The following is a 7914-nucleotide window of genomic DNA, read 5'->3' as shown; positions in this document are numbered from 1 at the left end:
CAATAACTGAGATTTTGGCTTTATCCACTTCAATCCCTCTGTTGGACACCTTGTGTCCCAAAACAATACCCTCTGTCACCATGAAGTGACATTTCTCCCAGTTCAGCACAAGATTACAATCTTGGCATCTTTGTAAAACCCTATCCAAATTTTCTAGACATGCATAAAAAGTAGGGCCAAATACAGAAAAATCATCCATAAAAATTTCAATGCATCTTTCTATCATGTCAGAGAATATGGAAAGCATGCACCTTTGAAAAGTTGCTGGTGCATTACATAAGCCGAAAGGCATCCTCCGGTATGCAAAGATTCCATATGGGCAAGTGAATGCAGTTTTCTCCTGATCTTCTAGAGCCACAGCTATCTGATTGTAGCCAGAGTATCTATCTAGAAAACAGTAGAAAGCATGTCCTGCCAATCTCTCCAACATTTGATCTAAAAATGGAATAGGGAAATGGTCCTTCCGTGTTGCTTTGTTGAGTCTCCGGTAGTCAATGCACATTCTCCAACCAGTGACTGTTCTTGTAGGGATTAGTTCATTGTTCTCATTCCTCACAACAGTCATTCCTCCTTTCTTAGGCACCGTCTGAACTGGACTCACCCAAGCACTATCTGAAATAGGATAAATCATTCCAGCATCAAGCAACTTCACCACTTCCTTCCTTACTACCTTCTTCATAGTAGGATTGAGTCTTCTCTGTGGTTGCCTCATTGGTTTGACTTCCTCTTCCATCAATATCTTATGAGTACAGAAGGAAGGGTTGATACCCTTAAGATCTGAAAATGACCAGCCCATGGCTGTCTTGTTCTTTTTGAGCACCTCAATCAACTTTACTTCCTCCCCTTCAGACAACAATGCATTGATAATGGTTGGGTATGTTTGATCATCTCCAAGGAACACATACTTAAGATTTGAAGGTAGTTCTTTAAGCTCCACCTTGGGTACTCCCTTGGGAATGTCATCTACCTTATCTTCCAACTCTTCAACTACCGGTTCCTCCAGATAATATTCCCCACTTGTTTCTTCCTTGAATTTGTCTTCCTCAAGTGAAGAGTCTTCTTCTCCTATCACTTCTTCCACAACCTCCTGTATGATATCAATTCTGAAACAATCTCCAGATCAACAGGATGTTTAATGGCTTCAAACACATCTATTGTAATTGTTTCTTCATTCACCCTTAACATCAACTTCCCTTATTCAACATCAATCAGGGATCTTGCAGTTGCTAAGAATGGTCTCCCTAGGAGTAGAGGACTTTCAGTATCCTCCTCTTCCATATCAAGTATTACAAAGTCCACAGGAAAAATGAATTTATCCACCTTGACCAGAACATCTTCTACCACCCCTTCTGGTCTCTTGATTGATCTATCTGCTAGATGTAGAATAACATTAGTATCTTTCAACTTGTTAATCCCCAAAGCTCTACAGACAGACAATGTCATCAAATTTATGCTGGCCCCCAAGTCACACAGTGCTTTTCCTACTTCCACATCTCTAATAGCAATAGGAATGCTGAAACTTCCTGGGTCTTTCAACTTTGGAGGAAGCTTCTTCTGAATCAGGGCACTACATTCCTCCGTTAAAGCCACAGTCTCACCATCTTTCAGTTTCCACTTCTTAGACATAAGATCCTTCATGAATTTTGCATAGTGGGGCATGTTCTCTAAGGCTTCAGCAAATGGAATGTTGATATGCAATTTCTTGAAAATATCCAGAAACCTTGCATAATGCTACTTCTGAATTTCTTGCTTCAACCTCTGAGGATAAGGAACTTTGGCATATGGAGACAAATTAATTGGTTGGTCCTGCTTGTCAGCCATTTTCTTCTTCTCCCACTTCATCAACTTCTTGGGTGAAGAATTATTTTCAACTACTACCTCATCTTCTTTCTTATCTTTCTCAACTTTTTCTTCTTCTTCTTTTTCAACTACAACATCTTCAACAACAACTTCTTCCTCATCTTTCTTTTCTTCCACTTTCTTCTTAACCGGTTGAAGCACAAGCCCACTTCTTGTAATTATGGACTTGCAATGCTCCTTTGGATTCACCATGGTATCACCAGGGAACTTTCCCTGTGGTCTCTCAGATATCTGTCTAGACAACTGACCAATTTGGGTCTCCAAATTCCGGATGGATGCTTCTTGGTTCCTGAATGCTGTTTTTGTCTCTTGCATGAAAGCAGAAGTTTCTTCTATGAAAGAATTTGACCCCTGAATATAATCTTGAGTAGTCTTTGATAACTGGGCAAAAGTTTTCTCCCATGCAGAGGTATCACCTTGTTGTGATGAATGTGTTGGAGGAGGATGCAGTGGAGGATTCAACTGATGATTGGAACTATAATTGAACCCTGGGTGTTGATTCCTATTCTTCCATGGTGGAACATACACATTTCGCCCCTGGTTGTTATGGTTCCTCCGATCATACCATACCCCATTTACTTCTGCTTGTTCAGCAGATCCCCCATAATCACAATCATTTGTAACATGGCTTTTCCCACAAATTGCACACACAAGATTAGTGTCTACAGAAGCAACCTTTTGAGAAGATAGCTGCTTAGTGAGAGCATCCAATTGTTGTTGTTGTTGTTGTTTCTGCATTTGCATCATCTGATCATTCTTGGCTAACAAAGCATCATAACCATCAAGTTTTATAATCTCCGTTCTTCTGTCATTCACTGGAGCATTGTCAAACTCCTGAGATGCTAGGGACTCAAATATGTCAAGGGCTTCCTGAGGAGTCTTGGTTGTTAGTGAACCACCAGCTGTGGCATTCACCAATGTCCTTGTGTTGGTTGTCAACCCTTGAAGAAATATTGCTGCTTGATTCCACACTTCAATACCATGTTGTGGACATTTCCTCAAAAATGTCTTGAACCTCTCCCAAGCCTCATAGATAGACTCTGACTCTTTTTGCTTAAACCCTGTGATCTCATCCTTCAATTTTGCCCTCTTAGATGCTGAAAAGAACCGGGCTAAGAACTTCGTCTGAAGATCATCCCAAGTTGTAATACTCCCTTGAGGTAATGACTGTAACCATCTTCTTGCATCATCCTTCAGTGAATGAGTGAACAACCTCAACAGAATCGCATCTCTGGTCACACCATTGATCTTCACCGTATCACTCAATAGTAAGAAATTTTCAATGTGCAGATATGGATCTTCTGCACTTGTACCAGCAAACTGTTCCTTCTGCACTAAATTGTACCAGTGCAGGTTTCAATTCAAAGTTGTTGGGCTCCACAGTGGGTCGAACAACACTTCCAATTGGTGGAATGACAGTGGGAGTCATGTAATCTCCAAGTGTCCTCTGTGGTGGTGGCATGTGATTTTCTGCCATGACTTCTTCTTGAATTGTCACACTGGATTCACCCCTTTCTTTGTCTTGCTGCCTTCCTGTTCTTCCTAATTGTCTTTTCTAATTCTGGATCAAACAACAAAGAGTTGGGATTAATAGTACCTCGCATACACCAGAATTGAAATTGAACAAAAATAAACACAAAAATATAAATTGCTGAAAAATAAAAGATTCAATCTCAAATATTAATGGTGTCTGTCAATGTTGAAGAACAAATCCCCGGCAACGGCGCCAAAAACTTGTTGCAACTTTAGCAAGTGTACTAGTCATACAAGTAATAAAATGATGAGTAAAGATCGTTCCCACGAGGATTTGTGTTCAAACACTGACTAAACATATATAATTAAGTTGAATCAACCAAAAGTTTAATGATTGCATTGATTATTGTCACCAGAAATTGAATTGTATTAAGATTTGATAAAACAAATAAACTGTGAATTATAATTTTAAAAACGAGTAGTCAGACATCAATATCCCTCAAGCATGAACTTATGTAAGAATCAATCCTATTATGAATTATCTCCAATGTGATGTTAATCAACTTTTTTCTTATCATCAAGATGTAATCCCTTACTATCCTGATTGATACATTAATCAGAAACCTCAATCCCTTGGTGATTCCCTTCTTAATACATGCATTAAATACTAAGATCTTAAAGATTACATCAGAATCCTAGTATCAATCCCTTGAATACTAAAACACTGATGATAAAATTGTCAGTTACAAGAATAATGTAAACATCCATGTTCTACACTACTCCCTTGATGGAAAGAATTGATACAGACAACTTCATATCATCACATAAAAGATAAACATAATATTCAAATCAACCATACATAAATTCATCCTTGAGTTCCATTGACATCAGACTACAAAGGACTCTACTCAGACATAATAAAAGAAATAACAAGAGAAGAGGAAGGATCAAACACCATTGTCATGATGGTTGAGTCTTCAATCTTCAATTACAATTACATAAAATGTACTAACTATTACAAGAACTAAATCCTGAAGAATTTGGAAAGTCAGAGAAAGTGAAGAGTCAGATCAGAGGATCTGAGATAGGATAGGATGGAATGTGTCCAAATGTGAAGGCCCTTGCCTTTTATAGAGTTACAAAATACAACTGAATAACAACCAGAAACTGACATGGGCGCTAAAACGTTCACTGTTTGACGTTTTAGCGTTCATGTTTGACGGATGTCCAACTGCTTTTAACTGTCTTTAACGCTAAAACGTTTGACTTGGACGTTTTAGCGTTCCAGACCAGAGTCTTTTCCAACAGCAGAGCGCTAAAACGTATGATCAGGAAGTTTTAGCGCTCAAGACCAAAATCTTTTCCCACAGCAGAGCGCTAAAACCCTTGCATTGGACGTTTTAGCGCTCGGCACCAGCAATTTAAGGCCTCAATATGCAGCAGCGCGAAACGTTCTATTTGGACGTTTTAGCTCTCAACACTTAGCATTTCCCATTCTTCAAAATCTTCTTCCTTCTCTCATTTACTTCTTTGAGCTTCATTTCCCTACAAGAACAATGTAAATTTTCAACAAAGCTTTCAGAACTTGTATTTGAGGGCTTTCCAGGACATTAACCTCTTTTCCATCCATTTCATCACACAAATTGATACTAATTCATGCTTAAAAACCTGATGAACTAAGGATTTATCACCAAGCCAGGAGTCCACACACAGCTCAAGGTCCACACACAGCACAATCACAATCTGTTAGGACCAATAACAACATCAATATTTATACTCTACAAGCATACGACATAAAGGCAACGCCTTTCCTATGCGTTCCAAGTCTTAAGGCTTCTCACAAAGCAACAAGCCCTCAATCCCTTGATTCTGACTTAACTTAATCATTTCAGAAGTTCAACCCACAATCTAGGGTCCACAAACCCATAACTCAGTTCTGTGTGAACAGTACCGTCACTGTTCACGCAAACCCAGAATATCTGGATATCAATATATGGATATCGTATCCGGATATCGTATTCGGATATCAATATCCGAATATCGTATCCGGATATTTCGCGACAGAATGCAGTTTCTGCATTTCATGAGATATCTGAAGAATCAAAGTGATGATGTGGTTGCCACGATGATACTATTGATGATTCCACGTCAGCATAGTTTTGATGATAACAAACAAGTCAAAGAAGATTGCTTGAAGGTGAAGCAACATCCAAAAGAAATCAAATCAAGAAACATGCAAGCCAAGCATCAATTCAAGTCCAAGATCTCAATGGTATATTTATCTAGGACTTAGGAAAATGTGTAAAGGTGTATAGTATTATAGCATTGCATAAGCTCAAGTCATACACATCATCAAATGCATAAATGAATCTTGAACTAACAAGTCAAACATGCATCTAAAGGTTTTTCAAATGAATTAAGAAAAAAAAAAGAATCATGGCATTATAACAGTTACATATTCATGGCCTTATACATCCGTCAAGAAAAGTCAAATCAAGTGGTTTAAATCGTTCAAAATTGGTTTGGAAAGAGTACTTACATAAAATATACTTTTCTAGTTAATTTCCATAACCAATCATATGCTTTACAAGTCATAGAAACCATATTGAAAGAAAGGAAAAATAGATCAGGTAAATATTTGATGAGATATGAATTTAAATATGCTCAAATGATTAATCAATGCTTATGCAAGAGGTAAGGGATAGAGAGATTTGCAAACTTGATATATCCTGGTTCGGTCACTACCACTGTGACCTATGTCCAGACTGAAGTCGCTCGATCAAATCTTTCACTAACGGTCAAGCTTCACGGGTGCTTGACAAACCTTTACAAATTCCCAAGACTTCTGTCTCTTGGTAGACTAACAAGGGTTCACTCCCCTTTCCAAGACTTCTGTCTCTTGGCAGACCAACACAAGGGTTCACTCCCCTTTTGATTCAAGAAGTAAGATGAAGGTGATAAAGAGTGGATATGTACTCTCAAAGTACAGATATTACAAATTGAAGAACTAGTAGGTGTATAGCCTAACAACAAAGATAAGCTCAAGTCTATGCAATGATCAAAATGAGTAATATGTGAGCAAAAGCAAGCTAGAATGAGTGATAAAGACTTGGTAAATGATCAATGACCGAATAGTGTGTATTTGAGATGTTAGGGGGGTTTATATAGGCACCCAATTCGAAAACTAGCCGTTTATAGCCGTTTAAAACAGTAGATATCCGGATATTTATCGAACACATATCCGGATATGTGATTATAGCCCTTTATAGCCGTTTAAACAGTAGATATCCGGATATTCATCGCGCACGTATCCGGATATGTGATATTCGGATATTCAGTATCAGATATCCGAATATTGATATCCGGATATTCTTGGTCAGATATCCGGATATTTCATGGCAGTGACCTTTTTACACATTTTCAAAAACTCCTTTCTTTCAATATGGTTTCTATGACTTGTAAAGCATATGATTAGTTATGGAAATTAACTAGAAAAGTATATTTTATGTAAGTACTCTTTCCAAACCAATTTTGAACGATTTAAACCACTTGTTTTGACTTTTCTTGACGGATGTATAAGGCCATGAATATGTAACTGTTATAATGCCATGATTCTATTTTTTTTTCTTAAGTCATTTGAAAAACCTTTAGATGCATGTTTGACTTGTTAGTTCAAGATTCATTTATGCATTTGATGATGTGTATGACTTGAGCTTATACAATGCTATGATACTATACACCTTTACACATTTTCCTAAGTCCTAGATAAATATACCATTGAGATCTTGGACTTGACTTGATGCTTGGCTTGCATGTTTCTTGATTTGATTTTTTTTGGATGTTGCTTCACCTTCAACCAATCTTCTTTGACTTGTTTGTTATCATCAAAACTATGCTGACGTGGAATCATCAATAGTATCATCGTGTTAGTTCAAGATTCATTTATGCATTTGATGATGTGTATGACTTGAGCTTATACAATGCTATGATACTATACACCTTTACACATTTTCCTAAGTCCTAGATAAATATACCATTGAGATCTTGGACTTGACTTGATGCTTGGCTTGCATGTTTCTTGATTTGATTTTTTTTGGATGTTGCTTCACCTTCAACCAATCTTCTTTGACTTGTTTGTTATCATCAAAACTATGCTGACGTGGAATCATCAATAGTATCATCGTGGCAGCCACATCATCACTTTGATTCTTCAATCTCCCCCTTTTTGATGATGACAAACTTTAAATTGAGAAATAGGGTTAGTGTTATATAAATTCAATTATTTTAAATTTGATACTCCCCCTGAGTTCATGATATGGGTATATCTCCCCTTTGTTACCTGTCATTTTGACTAATTGAACTTTTCTCAATTTAATTACCTTTTCTCCCCCTTTGGCAACATCAAAAAGAAGCAATTAATATGATAAAGTAAGTAAGCATGCATCAAGTGATTTAGTGTGATCAAATTAATAGGAAAAGATAATGCATATCATTAAGCCAAAAGTAATACATACGCGTAGTACTCAACCATAATAGCAAGCAAAAAGGAGTACAGATATCCAAAAGTCATAGTCTAGCTAG

General features: G+C 37.4%; 1 non-coding gene across 1 annotated transcript; it reads left to right on the top strand.

Annotated features, from left to right (window-relative positions):
• The first annotated feature begins 2836 nt into the window (after nt 1–2836).
• LOC133299550 (small nucleolar RNA R71) lies at nt 2837–2943 on the top strand. The gene has a single exon (XR_009749946.1). It is a non-coding gene; the product is annotated as a small nucleolar RNA R71 (small nucleolar RNA).
• The last annotated feature ends 4971 nt before the right edge of the window (nt 2944–7914 follow it).

Source organism: Gastrolobium bilobum, unplaced genomic scaffold (genome assembly GCF_033153095.1).
Source record: "Gastrolobium bilobum isolate Gb01-03AN ecotype WA unplaced genomic scaffold, APGP_CSIRO_Gbil_v1 utg1631, whole genome shotgun sequence".
In the NCBI taxonomy this organism is placed as follows: domain Eukaryota; kingdom Viridiplantae; phylum Streptophyta; class Magnoliopsida; order Fabales; family Fabaceae; genus Gastrolobium; species Gastrolobium bilobum.
Note: the sequence above shows the minus strand (reverse complement) of the source record. Positions and strands in the feature narration are given on the sequence as shown.